Genomic DNA, 15230 nt, shown 5'->3' with positions numbered 1-15230 from the left:
GAAACCTTGAACACTGTCCATCAAATTTGACTTAATTAACATGTAGATAACACTACATGCAATGGAGTACATACTCAAAACAAATGGATATGGGATAATGACCAAAATAGACTATATTCTGGGTCATTAATTGAGGCTCACTATAATTAAAATTATTAAAATTATATGTGAATTTTGACCACAATGAAATAAATTAGAAATCATTAATAATAGGAATAGTCATGTATCTACCAGAGAAATTTAATTTGAAATCAAAAATCTTTCAACAAAGAAAATTACAAGCCCAGTTGGTTTCAGTGGTGAATTCTATCAAATATTTAAGGGTGAAATAATAATCCTACACAAATTCTTTTAGAAAATAGAGGAGGATAGATCATCTTCCTACATGTTGTGTGAAGCCAGAATTCCATGATACCAAAACCAAAGTCTTTAAAAAAAAAAAAATTCCAGTCCAATATTGCTTATGAACATAAACAAAGTTTCTTAACCATTGTTAGTGAATATAATCCAGCAACATTACAAGAAGGACTATACATCACGACCAACTGGAATATATCTCAGGAATACAGGGTTAGTTTAACTTTGAAAAATCACCATATTAACCAAAAAAAAAGGAAATATAAAACAGCATTTGAAAAATGTCAACATCTATTTATGATAATAATTCTCAGCAAGTTAGAAGTAGAAGTCAACTTCTTCCATATGATAAAAGGGATCTTCAAAAACCTACTGCTAGGATCGTAATAATGGTAAGAGAAAAAATGCTTTCCCCATCAGAAACTAGCAAGGGTGTACATTCTCACCATTTATATTCAGCACTGTATTGGAAGCCCTAGTCAGGCAATAAGGCAAGAAAAATGAGTAAAAGTCATAAATGTGGAAAGGAAGCTTTAAAAAAGTCTTCATTTGAATGACTGTGTATGTAAAAATTGTAAGAAAAAAATTTAAAGGTTACAAATTATTTTAACGAAGTTTCAGTATAAAAGGTCAATATATCAAAACCATTTATAATTCTATATTCTGGTAGTAAAAAATTAAATGTGCAAAATACTATTACTTTAATACTCAGAACATTAAATACTAAGGAAATATTTAACAACATGTATTGTACCCTGAAACCACAGAACAATGTTGAGAGAAATTAAAGGAGACCTAAAGAATTGTAGAGATGCATTAATGAACTCAAAGACTCAGCATTGTTAAGCAATCATTCTCCCCAAGTAAAGTTTTCAGATATCCCATCAGTTCAGTTCAGTTCAGTCGCTCAGTTGTGTCCAACTCTTTGTGACACCATGGACTGCAGCAGGCCAGGCCTCCCTGTCCATCACCAACTCCCAGAGTTTACTCAAACTCATGTCCATTGAGTCAGTGATGCCATCCAACCATCTCATCCTCTGTCATCCCCTTCTCCTCCCACCTTCAATCTTTCCCAACATCAGGGCCTTTTCAAATGAGTCAGTTATTCATATCAGGTGGCCAAAGTGTTGGAGTTTCAGCTTCAGCATCAGTCCTTCCAATGAACACTCAACTCTGATCTCCTTTAGGATGGACTGGTTGGGTCTCCTTGCTGTCTAACGGACTCTCAAGAGTCTTCTCCAACACGACAGTAATCCCAATCAATATTGTAAAGTAATTAGCCTCTAATTAAAGTAAATAAATTTAAAGTAAAAAAAAACCCTAAATAGAATATTGTTTTTTAGGTATTAGGAGTCCAACTCTAGAAATTAACAGAAAGTGTAAAAGTACCTATATTAACCAAAATAATTATGAAAAATGAATTTGGAACACTTACAGTACCTGATTTCAAGATTTACTATAAAGCTAAAGTAATCAAAATAGTGTGATATTGGCATGTGATTAGACATACAGATAAATCAAAAGGACAGAATAAAAAGCTTAGAAATGTACCCACATATACATGGTTAATTGATGTTGGACAAACTTACCAAAGTAATTCAACAAGGAAAGGATAGTTTCTTCACCTCTTGCTTTCACCATGTATGTGTGTGTTAGTTGCTCAGTCTTGTCCAAGTCTTTGTGACCCCATGGAATTCTTCAGGCCAGAATACTGGAGTGGGTATCCGTTCCCTTCTCCAGGGGATCCTCCCAACCTAGGGATCAAACCCAGGTCTCCCGCATTGCAGGCGGATTCTTTACCAGCTGAGCCATTCACCATATATGAAATTAACTCAAAAATAGATCATAGACCAATTATGGAGGCTAAAGCTAAGTTCTCAAGAAATCGTAAAAAATCTTTGCAACCTTAGAATAGGCAAAGATTTCTCAGATACATTTCACAAAACACTAATCATATTAAAATTACTGAAAAATTATACTTCATCAAATATAAAAACATGTCTTTGAAAGACACCATTAAGAACTTGAAAAGCAAAGCCACATACCAGGAGACAATCCTTACAGTACAAAGTACTTAGTTCCAAAATACACAAAAACTTCTTACAACCCCAAATAAGACAATCTAATTTTTTAAATAGGGAAATGATTTTGGGGAAAAAATGCATTACATAAGAAGTTACATAAATGGCCAGTAAGTACATTCAAAGATAGCTGATATCCCTAGTTACTATGGAAATAAAAATGAAAACAATGAGATGCTATCTTATGTTTACTGAGACTAATATTAAAAAGACTGACAATAGCAAATTTTGGCTAGGAAATGGAGCAACTGGAACTCTCATATTTTGCTGATGAAAATGTAAATTTCTATAATCACTTTGAAAAGATGTTTGGCAATTTCTTCAAAATTAAACACACTTTTCATAGTATCCAGTCATTCCAACCAAGTATTTACTTACAAAAAATGTGCATAAAAATTCATAGAAGCTCTATCATAATATTAAAAAACTTGAAACCCAAATGTTCATCAAATGTTGAATGAATAAACTGATTGTGGTATGTTTACATGATGCAATGTTACTTAACAATAAAAAAAACCAACTTGACACAAGCAACAATAAAAAAGAATCAGACAAACAAACAACACCTCATGGATGAATTTTTAAAAGTCAGTTCTGGAAAAGGTCAGTTTTCATTCCAATCCCAAAGAAAGGTAATGCCAAAGAATGCTCAAACTACCACACAATTGCACTCATCTCATACACTAGTAAAGTAATGCTCAAAATTCTCCAAGCCAGGCTTCAGCAATATGTGAACTGCGAACTTCCTGATGTTCAAGCTGGTTTTAGAAAAGGCAGAGGAACCAGAGATCAAATTGCCAACATCCTCTGGATCATGGAAAAAGCAAGAGAGTTCCAGAAAAACATCTACTTCTGCTTTATTGACTATGCCAAAGACTTTGACTGTGTGGATCACAATAAACTGTGGAAAATTCTGAAAGAGATGGGAATACCAGACCACCTGATCTGCCTCTTGAGAAATTTGTTTGCAGGTCAGGAAGCAACAGTTAGAACTGGACATGGAACAACAGACTGGTTCCAAACAGGAAAAGGAGTATGTCAAGGCTGTATATTGTCACCCTGTTTATTTAACTTATATGCAGAGTACATCATGAGAAACGCTGGACTGGAAGAAACACAAGCTGGAATCAAGATTGCCGGGAGAAATATCAATAACCTCAGATATGCAGATGACACCACCTTTATGGCAGAAAGTGAAGAGGAACTAAAAAGCCTCTTGATGAAGGTGAAAGTGGAGAGTGAAAAAGTGGGCTTAAATCTCAACATTCAGAAAACAAAGATCATGGCATCCGGTCCCATCACTTCATGGGAAATAGATGGGGAAACAGTGGAAACAGTGTTAGACTTTATTTTTCTGGGCTCCAAAATCACTGCAGATGGTGACTGCAAGCCATGAAATGAAAAGATGCTTACTCCTTGGAAGGAAAGTTATGACCAACCTAGATAACATATTCAAAAGCAGAGACATTACTTTGCCAACAAAGTTCATCTAGTTAAGGATATGGTTTTTCCTGTGGTCATGTATGGATGTGAGAGTTGGACTGTGAAGAAGGCTGAGCGCTGAAGAATTGATGCTTTTGAACTGTGGTGTTGGGGAAGACTCTTGAAAGTCCCTTGGACTGCAAGGGGATCCAACCAGTCCATTCTGAAGGAGATCAGCCCCGGGATTTCTTTGGAAGGAATGATGCTAAAGCTGAAACTCCAGTACTTTGGCCACCTCATGCGAAGAGTTGACTCATTGGAAAAGACTCTGATGCTGGGAGGGATTGGGGGCAAGAGGAGAAGAGGACGACAGAAGATGAGATGGTTGGATGGCATCACTGACTCAATGGACATGAGTCTGAGTGAACTCCGGGAGTTGGTGATGGACAGGGAGGCCTGGTGTGCTGCGATTCATGGCGTCGCAAAGAGTCGGACACGACTGAGCGACTGATTCGATCTGATAAAATAGGGCATGGGGTTTGATTGCATATATGTGAAATTCTAAAATAGGGAAAACTAATTGATAGTGACAAAAAGAATATTATAGTTGCCGAGCCCCAGGTGTAGGAAATTATCAACTACAAAAGAATTTTTAAGGTAGTAGAAATGTTCTGTATATATCTTGATTGTGACACTTGGTTACTCAAGTATATGCATACGTGCATGCTAAGTCGTTTTAGTCTTGTCTGACTCTTTGTGACCCTATGGACTGTACCCTCCAGGCTCCTCTGTCCATGTGATTCTCCAGCCAAGGATACTGGAGTGGGTTGCCACGCCTTCCAGGGGATCTTCCTGACCCAAGGATCAAACCCACATCTCATGTCTCCTGCATTGGCAGGAGGGTTCTTTATCTCTAGTGCCACCTGGGAAATCCACTCATGTATACACATTCATCAAAACTCACCAAACTGTACACCAACTTGGCTATAATTTATTGTAGTCAATTGCACTTCAATGAAGTTGTTTAAAAAAAATCTGAGCCTACCATTTCAGCAAAAATTTTAGAGTTCCAAGGTGAACAAGTTGTTCTTTTTGACTTTTTATCGCTAAGAAAGAAGTCTACCCTGCCAGTTCTTCAGGACTAGTTACTTATTCTTTTAACTCTCCAAGTTTCCCTTTTGTACCTTAATTTCCCCAGTTTTCCTCACATGAAATATGATTCCTATTATAAATTCCTTATTTCATAACACTTATAGTTGCTTTGTTGTTCCAAATGGTTTCTATACCAAAACAATGCCCTTGTTATACATGGGAAAATATACACAAAATCAATGAGCTAGTCATTTGTACTTCCAGGAACTAAACATCAAAATTCACAAACCTGAGACTTCCCTGGTGATCCAGTGGTTAAGATTATGTGTTTTTAATGCAGGGGGCTTGGGTTAGATACCTGGTGTGGAAATAAGATCTCACATGCCAAGAGGTGAGGCAAAAACCTCACAAGCATGATCTAGGAAACCTTCAGTCACCCACTGTGTTAGTTTTCTACCCAGTTCAGTCACTCAATCATGTCTGACTCTTTGTGACCCCATGGATTGCAGCACACCAGGCCTCCCTGTCAGTCACCAACTCCTGGAGCTTCCTTAAACTCACATCCATTAAGTTGATGATGCCATCCAACCATCTCAACCTCTGTCGTCCCCTTCTTCTCCTCTTTTATTCTTTCCCAGCATCGGGGTCTTTTCAATGAGTCAGCTCTTCACATCAGGTGGCCAAAATATTAAAACCTCAGCTTCAGCATCAATCCTTCCAAAGAATATTCAGGACTGATTTCCTTTATGATTGACTGGTTTGATCTCCTTGCAGTCCAAGGGACTCTCAAGGATCTTCTCCAGCACCACAGTTCAAAAGCATCAATTCTTTGGCACTTGGCTTTCTTTACAGTCCAAGTCTCACATCCATACATGACTACTGGGGAAAAAAAATGTAGCTTTGACTATACAGACCTTTTTTGGCAAAGTAATGTCCTGCTTTTTAATATGCTGTCTAGGTTTGTCATAGCTTTTCTTCCAAGGAGTAAGCATCTTTTAATTTTATGGCTATAGTCACTATCTGCAGTGACTTTGGAGCCCCCAAAAATAAACTGTCTCATTGTTTCCATTGTTTCCCCATCTATTTACCATGACGTAATGGGACCAGATCCCATGATCTTTGTTTTTTGAATGTTGAGTCTTAAGCCAGCTTTTTCACTCTCCTCTTTCACTTTCATCAAGAGGCTCTTTAGTTCCTCTTTGCTTTCTGCCCTAAGAGTGGTAACATCTGCATATCTGAGGTTATTGATAATTTTTCAGGCAATCTGGATTCCAACTTGTGCTTCATCCAGCCCAGCATTTCACGTGATGTGCTATGCATAGAAGTTAAATAAGCAGGGTGACAATATACAGCCTTGACGTACTCCTTTCCTGATTTGCAACCCGTCTGTTTTTCCATGTCTGGTTCTAAATGTTGCCTCTTGACCTGCATATAGGTTTCTCAGGATGTAGGTAAGGTAGTCTGGTATTCCCATCTCTTGAAGAATTTTCCACAGTTTGTTGTGATCCACACAGTCCAAAGCTTTGATGTAGTCAATGAAGCAGAGGTAGATGCTTTTCTAGATTTCTCGTGCTTTTTCTATGATCCAACAGATGTTGGCAATTTGATCTCTGGTTCCTCTGCCTTTTCTAAATCCAACTTGTACATCAGAAAGTGTCAATTCACATACTGCTAAAGCCTAGCTGGGAGAATTTTGAGCATTACGTGGCTAGCCTGTGAAATGAGTGCAATTGTGCGGTAGTTTGAACATTCTTTGGCATTGCCTTATTTTGGGATCGGTATGAAGACTGACTTTTTCCAGTCCTGTGGCTACTGCCAAGTTTTCCAAATTTGCTGGCATAAAGTGCAGCACTTTGACAGCATCATCTTTTAGGATTTGAAATAGTTCAGCTGGAATTCCATCACCTCCACTAGCATTGTTTGCAGTAATGCTTCCTAAGTCCCACCTGACTTCACACTCCAGTATGTTTTGCTCTAGGTGAGTGATCACACCACTGTGGTTATCTGGGTCATTAAGATGTGTGTGTGTGTGTGTGTGTGTGTGTGTGTGTGTGTGTTCTGTGTATTCTTCCACCTCTTTTTAATATTTTCTGCTTCTGTTTGGTCTATATGGTTTCCGTCCTTTATTTTGCCCATCTTTGCATGAAATGCTCCCTTTGTATATCTAATTTTCTCGAAGAGATCTCTAGTCTTCCCCATTCTGTTTTTTTCCTCTATTTCTTTGCACTGATCACCTAGGAAGACTTTCTTATCTCTCCTTGCTATTCTTTGGAAACCTGCCTTCAGATGGGTATAACTTTCCTTTTCTCCTTTGCCTCTCACTTCTCTTCTTTTCTCAGCTATTTGTAAGGCCTCCTCAGACAACCGTTTTGCCTTTTTGCATTTCTTTTTCTTGGGGATGGTTTTGATCACTGCCTCCTGTAAAATGTTATGAACCCTCATCCATAATTCTTCAAGCACTCTATCAGATCTAATACCTTGAGTCTATTTGTCACAGCAGTTTTATACTGTTGTGAGCCAAATTGCCATAGATCAGTGGCCTAAACTAGCATAATTTACTAACTCACAGCTTCTGTGAGGCAGGAGTCTGGCATGTTTTAGCTAGGTCTTCTGCTCAGAGTCTCATAAGGCTGAAACCAAGGTGTCTGCTGGGATCCTGATATCTTCTGATGAATCAACAGGACAGATGAAAAAGGCTAGAAATGGGTCCTCTTTCAAGCCTACTAGTGGTTGGTAGATTTCATTTCCTTATAACTGTAGGACTAAGGTTCCCTCATCTTTACTGGCTATCAGCTGGGCACTGCTCATGGATCCTAGGGACCACCCTCACTTTCTTGTCACACACTCCCCTCTACAACATGGCAATTTGTTTCTGCAAGGACACCAGGTAGGCATTTCTCTCACTTTAAATCTCTCACGTCAGTCTATTAAAGAGTCACCACTAATGTAAGGCTATCACAGGAATGACTATTCTATTACTTTTGCTTATAATATAACCTCATCAAGGAAGTGACTATCCCATGCTATTCACACCTCCTGCCCACACTCACTCCATTATCTCAGCAATTAGGGAATAACACAAAAGATATGGACCTTGGAAGATGGATAGAATTTGGGTAGACAAAGAGCTAAAGGGAAAGAACTTCAAGTAAAGGACTAATGTATGGTTGTAGATGTACCCTATGGTGCTGAGAGGATGAAGTTGAAATAGTTCAGCTATAAACCAAGTGAAGAAGGGGTTTTGTGCTAGAGAGCACGGGATCTAGAATAATTGGAGCATAGAGTCAGTTTTTTACCACTCTACTGAGAAATGTGGGCTTCAACAAAAAGGCAAAATGAAAATTGTATGTGGATTTTTAGTAGGGAGAATGATACAACAAAAAGTACATTTTAGGATGATGAGAAAAGTGAATAAAATTTAGAAATCATTGGTATACTCAGACATCATCTGATTCAGACGGAAGGTGGTAAGCATTCAGTTAACCATGGGAGCAGAAAGGAAAGAAGAAATCTGAAAGACTTCTGAGGAAATTCTATGATGTATTTGTCCCTCTGTATGTAGTCCTTCCCAAAACCCATTTCTTTGATTTAATAACCTTGCCTACATTCACTTTTAGCTTTATATTCTAAGAACCAGCATCTGCTTGTGCCATTGAATTGGAGAATCAGTGATAAAGATGCCTACTACTTATTGGGTGCCATTTAATTTTCACAACAACCCCATAAGGTAGGTGCTATTTTTACCTCCACTAAACTAATGAGAAACAGAAGGGTAGAGAGGCTGAATAACTCACACAGCTCATCCGTATCGAAGCTGTAAATTGAATTCAGGCCTTTCTCCCTGTCACACACCGTGATATCCTGCCTCCATAAACTATTACGTTTGCTAAGTTTGTGCATGCAAAGTAATTTAAAAACTGGTTTTACTTCTGATCAGTACAATTCAGTTCAGTATAGTAGCTCAGTCGTGTCTGACTCTTTGCGACCCCATGGAGTGCAGCACGTCAGGCTTCCCTGTCCATCACCAACTCTTGGAGCTTGCTCAAACTCATGTCCATCAAGTCGGTGATGCCATCCAACCATCTTATCCTCTGTTGTCCCTTTCTCCTCCTGCCTTCAATCTTTCCCAGTATCAGGGTCTTTTCCAGAGAATCCGTTCTTTGCATCAGGTAGCCAAAATATTTGGAGCTTCAGCATCAGTCCTTCTAGTGAATATTCAGGACTGATTTCCTTTAGGATTGACTGATTTGATTTCCTTGCAGTCCAAGGGACTCTCAAGAGCCTTCTCCAACACCACAGTTCAAAAGCATCAATTCTTCGGCGCTCAGCTTTCTTTATAGTCCAGCTCTCACATCCATACATGACTACTGGAAAAACCATAGCTTTGACCAGGCAGACCTCTGTCAGCAAAGTAATATCTCTGCTTTTTAATATGCTGTCTAGGTTGGTCATAACTTTTCTACCAAGGAGTAAATGTCTTTTAATTTCATGGCTGCAATCACCATCTGCAGTGATTTTGGATTCCCCAAAATAGTCTTTCCCTGTTTTCATTGTTTCCCCATCTATTTGCCATAAAGCGAAGGGACCGGATGCCTTGTTCTTCACTTTTTGAATATTGAATTTTAAGCCAGCTTTTTTACTCTCCCCTTTCACTTTCATCAAGAGGCTCTTTAGTTCTTCTTCACTTTCTGCCATAAGAGTAGTGTCATCTGCATATCTGGTTATTGATATTTCTCCTGGCAATTTTAATTCCAGCTTGGACTTCATCCAGCCTGGCATTTCGCATGATGTATTCTGCATTAAGTTAAATAAGCAGGGTGACAATATACAGCCTTGATGTACTCTTTTCCCAATTTGGAACCAGTCTGTTGTTCCATGTCTGGTTTTAACTGTTGCTTCTTGACCTGCATACAGATTTCTCAGGAGGCAGGTGGTATTCCCATCTCTTGAAGAATTTTTCACAGTTTGTTGTGATCTACACAGTCAAAGGCTTTGGCGTAATCAATAAAGCAGAAGTACGTGTTTTTCTGCTCTTGCTTTTTCAATGATCCAACTTCTGATCTTATTTCTAATAGCTATAATTTAATATTTGTTTGTCTTGAGAAGTCTAATCCATAGGATGCCATCCAGAGGAGGATTAAAAGCACAAAGCTGTATCTACTTACTAAACTGAGACAGAGAAATAATTACCCTCATGATTTAAACCTACAATATCTTAATTATATTACAGAAGTTTATAAGATGCTGTTCACAAAATATCTGATTCATGGCAATCACTCAAGAAATATCAGTTCCCCTTTCTCTTTTTTCCCCCTCTTTTTTCTCTTCTACTAGTTAGCCCACTTCAACATTAGTACATTAAAATATAGGGCTCTGTTAGTTTCCTGTTGTTTTAAAGAAAACTACAGGTCTTTTGTGGAGAAAGGTGAAGCAGTAAGTCCCCCAAACTCACAAGTCCCCAGGAGGCTGTGGGTTAGGAACCTCAAAGAGATTGTGCATTTTTTTAAGAAAACAGTGGGGAATTTTTAAAGATGAGGTTTGGGGCAACAGAAAGCTCATGGCAAGAAAAGAAACTGCATGGGTTCACCATCAATAACCTTTCATGGTGACCTTGGAGTATGAAACACTCTGTGGTTCGATTTACCTAGATAATTACATCGGTTCTGCACTGGGGTATCAGAAAGTTGTGGTTGTACTACAGACTGAACTGCCCTTTAGAAACTGACTTTTCTCCCTGCATGAACTTCACAGTGGCGGTTCAGCCCCCATCCCAGCTGAGGGAGACCCCTCTGCTCTCCCACTGGCTAACATGTACAGACTTAGCCTCAGGGCCACATAAATCTAGGCGTGTATCGGTTCATCTCCAAATACCCCAAATATATGCTCCATCAATTAGAAAGCATTAGGCAAGTGAGCCACTAGAAAGTTCAGCATAATTAGTAGCTACCACGAATTTTCACATCCACTTTTAATATCTCTATTATTCCAGCTAAGACCTCTGGTTATTAGTTTTATTAAAAGAAAGAGGTGGGGCAGGGGGAATAAAGAAGAAACAGACACAAACTTGCTTCCCAGGCAGGTTAATACAAGCTCTTCCTCAGCTCTCTATTCTTGATTTAAGGAACATTCTCAGAGAGAGAGAGAGCAAAGGAGTTTGGGGTTGTATGGAAAATTTGACTCAAACCAAAAACTCAGCCAACACCACAAAATGGATCGGAGTCAGATCAGATAAACAGAAAAAGAAAAGAATACAAAATATTTTTGAATGACAGTATCAAAAAGGTTAAAAAGCTGTAACAAGAACCTGATTCAAAACGTATAGACTGCAGGTTAGCTTTATCCTAACAAGGTGCTTTTAAGTATTGATCCAATGATGTTTCCTTCTCAATGCCATTGAAATGTAATCAAATGTTCACAAACATATACACTCTTCTTGGGTTTGGTTTCTGTAACTACCAACAATAATGTTTGAGAAATCACCCAAACCTCCCAGTGTATTATTCATGTAACCTAGATGTCTCATGAAAACAGAATGTACAAGACTCTCGTGCCAGTTAGCATGTGAAAATATCCGGCAAGAGTCTGTTTTCACTTCTTTGATAAACCGTATTGTCTTTTTTGGTATAATGGAAAAGGATTAGTAAGGCTTACCAAATAAACAGCAGCTTCCTTAGAGAAATTGACCTTTGTATTTCAAAAACCAAGAAATCAATCTTGAATAGAATATGGGGGTCTTCGACAGACTAATGGAGGGCAACCTTCAAGATCTAACCATGAAAAGATGTGGTTCAAATGAGGATTTGGGCTAGTGATACATTTTGATACTTTCTATTTTAAGTACCCCCAAATTTAGATACTTATACACAGTTTATCCAATTTTTCCTGAAAATCTCTAGTCTGCAAAATTGTGTTCTTCCAGGACTTTTTGCCTGTGTTTGGCCTGGAAATGATAATATTTATAATAATATATCTTGAAATGCATAGGTGTGCCCAAAGGAAAAATAATAATAAAAAAAAGTGAACCAGACACTTTCAAACCTCAAAAAATGTTTGGTTTAGTGAGTGCTTTGAGTGAAGGCTTAGAGGGTAGGGGCAAGATACATTTTGAAAAGCCCAAACAAGTTTTTCTTATCCTTTGCTGAAGCAAGTTTGGTGTTTTTTCAAACAAAACTTTTACTATATATTGAATGAGTAAAGAAAAGGGAGAGAGATAAAAGCAAGCAGAGCTTAGAATTTAACTTTTGGCGGAGGGGAACTTGAAGCCCTTAAGTAGAATTTAGACATTCATACGGCAGCTCTTGTACTGTCTGAGGTTACATCACCTGTTTGATTTAAGATCAAGACCTAAATTACCAAATCGTATTGCCCTTTTCTGCTAAGTCCACATTTGAATCAGCTTTTCTGTATCAATCTGTGAGTAAATCACTTTCTTGACCACTAAAGTCTGGTCTGAGCTCCTGAAATCAACATCCTGAGAACGTTAATCCGGAAAACCTGTAATTGGTGCCAACACAAGGTCATCATTAGGTGATAAACCTTTAACTTTCTTTTCCTCTGTCATCTACAATGAGGAAGTGCTTACTTCCGAGTCAACTAAAGGTCAGCAGATTTACAAGTAGGTTTGGCTTTGCCACTTTTTTCTTCATATGGTTTCTTTTCAGCTTCTTGTCCCTAATAGTCAGCTTAACACCTTTATACAATAAAAAGTTCAGATAGGCTCCACACAGAGCACCCATAGTAGCTAGCAGCCTATCCCCCTGCTATTAGCTATCATTTAACCCAACAAAAGTGTCAGAGCATGTAGGCACAAAGAGAAAAAGCAGGATTTCTAGGGGCACATCAGTGAAAGGCACTTGCCTTGCAAGACAAGGCATGAAGGGAGACACACTGCCTGGAAACAGCGGCATGATTTCTCCTGAAGTAGGTAGCAGGCTTCCTTGCAATACCATGAGATTATCTTAAGAGATGAACATCTTGATGGTGGTACAAACATTCAGTGATACCAGTCTAGACACACATGAAGGACAGACCAGGACATGGCTTATCCATAGTCTTCCATTTTTCAGGACCACTGTCAATTCACTGCAGCCAAGTAGAGCCTATAGTCCAGTTAATTTTTTGAAAGGAAGTTAATTTTATTTTTTACTTTTAATTATTTATTTATTTTACAATATTGTATTGGTTTTGCCATACATCAACATGAATCCACCACGGGTATACACGTGTTCCCCATCCTGAATCCCCCTCCCACCTCCCTCCTCGTACCATCCCTCTGGGTCATCCCAGTGCACAAGCCCCAAGCATCCTGTATCATGCATCAAACCTGGACTGGCAATTTGTTTCATATATGATATTATACATATTAAATATACATATAAAATGAATAATTGTATGAAATATATAACCACACACACTAGAAAAAATAAATAAAAACAATAAAATACCATCACTTTGCTTATTAATTTAACAAAAGAAACAATGACAATATCAATTAATTTTTAAGGAGGCCAATATTAATGCAAAAAAAATAGTTATTTGAAAGGTATAGACATACTCTAGTCACCTACAGATCTTTATTACATAATATTAGTTAGAACTGTAAGACATGACCAATACTTGACCAGTTTTGACCTACCAAAAAAGACAATTTCATATGGTTCTAGCTATGTTTATAAATAGAATGGTGTAAGGATTTTCTTTGGATTTGAAAATCAGCTTAATCCTGTGGATTTTTCAGATTCGGTGCATTTAAAAACCAAACACAAAGTTATTTGTGTTTCTTCTTTTCCTAGAGTATGTCTATCTCTTGCCCATTTTCATGGATATCAAGTGTTCCATAGATATCTGGCCCCACAGGCCAAGCTGGGGGAAAACTTAACTGTCAACTGAGTATGAAATCAAGGATGCAATTTCTGGTTAAGCCAGTGAACTCTGCATAGTAAATACTCCTTGTTCTATGGCCATTTCCTGCATATCTTGTCCCAAGCAATTAGCTAGCAGATGTTAGTCCTCTTTTAAAGCAAGACTGAGGAGAAAAAAGTCCTCAGCTATGCAAAAGCAATTACTAGTATCCTTCTAATGTCAGGACAATTTTATTTATTCAGTAACATCTTCTTACCAGGCAACAGAGAGAAGAGTATGAGCCTCAAAGACCTCACGCAAGCTCTCTGGGCCTCAGCATCTTAAAGATGGGTCAAGCCACATGAACAAGGAGTTCCCTTCTTGCTCTACATTCTGCTTTTCACTCTTGCATTTAGAATTGTTAATACTCATGAAATTGTTAGGGTGACCTAATGAGTCAACATAAGGCTTGCTATAATCTGCCTGAATTTGTCCCAAACCTTTAAAAACATACAAATATGAACCAATGAACTTAAATTACAGTATACTTCAAAATTTGCTGTAGGAAACTTCCTATTATCACTACCTATATATACATGATTGCTCACCGTGTAAGTAGGAGACAAACCACTTAATAATTTCCAGGCCGGTGAACTTTTGCCCAACTTCAAATAAAGTTGTTATTCTCCTTTCAACAGAAGTTGAAGATGTATCAGGTCCAGTGAGACTGGGTTGCCAGAAATAAAAAAGCTCATGTCATCAACATGCTAACAGTGTCAGATCAAACTGTTCCAAGCGTTTTGTTTCCTACCGCGTGCCTTCATACGAATTCATCTCAATGAATACGAGATTTGGGTGGCCAGATAGCCACCATAAATGTGCTTGTCTTCTGAGACTGCACGGAGATGTTTTTTTTTTTAAGAATAAGGAAGTTCATAGTAACTTTAAGGTAACATTTTCAGGGAAAAAGAAATTCCAAATTTCTGTATTGCAAATTGCCAGGGACTGAGATCAAGTCCTGATGCCTCCACTGATATGCTCTGGAGCTGAAAAACAAGTCATATTCTCCCACCCTCAAGGTCTTGAAACTAATGTTTTATCTGGATCCCCTATGCCATAATAATCAAGGTTTCCCAAGAACCAAGTGGAATTATATGGCATCTTAGATTCCTTCCAAAGGTGGTGTCACTGTTTCTTTCTTCTTAATTAGTTGATGATATTGCCAACTTTTCCCCAAGGCATCATATTTATTCCAGAAAATTCTTATTTAGAAAGTTCACATTACAATGATCCTGTACACTTTATCTGGATTGGCAAATTTAAGACCCATCCACTAATTTATGTTTTATTAAAACTGATTCAGTTGAGGGAACATATCTAAAAGCACTACAATAAAATTGCTTGAAGGCAAACTGCAAATTAAAGGCAAACTGCAAA

At 38.1% G+C, this 15230-nt stretch overlaps 1 long non-coding RNA gene across 2 annotated transcripts; it reads left to right on the top strand.

Annotated features, from left to right (window-relative positions):
- Positions 1-6471: 6471 nt before the first annotated feature.
- On the top strand, positions 6472-14524 carry LOC129641446 (uncharacterized). 2 transcript variants are annotated; one of them, XR_008709335.1, is made up of 3 exons: positions 6472-7681; positions 8570-8679; positions 14074-14524. It is a non-coding gene; the product is annotated as an uncharacterized LOC129641446 (long non-coding RNA). The 2 variants fall into 2 exon arrangements; XR_008709334.1 differs by having other exon boundaries at positions 6472-7839.
- Positions 14525-15230: the final 706 nt, after the last annotated feature.

The sequence above is a fragment of the Bubalus kerabau genome, chromosome 1 (genome assembly GCF_029407905.1).
Source record: "Bubalus kerabau isolate K-KA32 ecotype Philippines breed swamp buffalo chromosome 1, PCC_UOA_SB_1v2, whole genome shotgun sequence".
Lineage (NCBI taxonomy): Eukaryota > Metazoa > Chordata > Mammalia > Artiodactyla > Bovidae > Bubalus > Bubalus kerabau.
The sequence above is the reverse complement of the archived record's forward strand: the minus strand, read 5'-3'. Positions and strand labels throughout refer to the sequence as shown.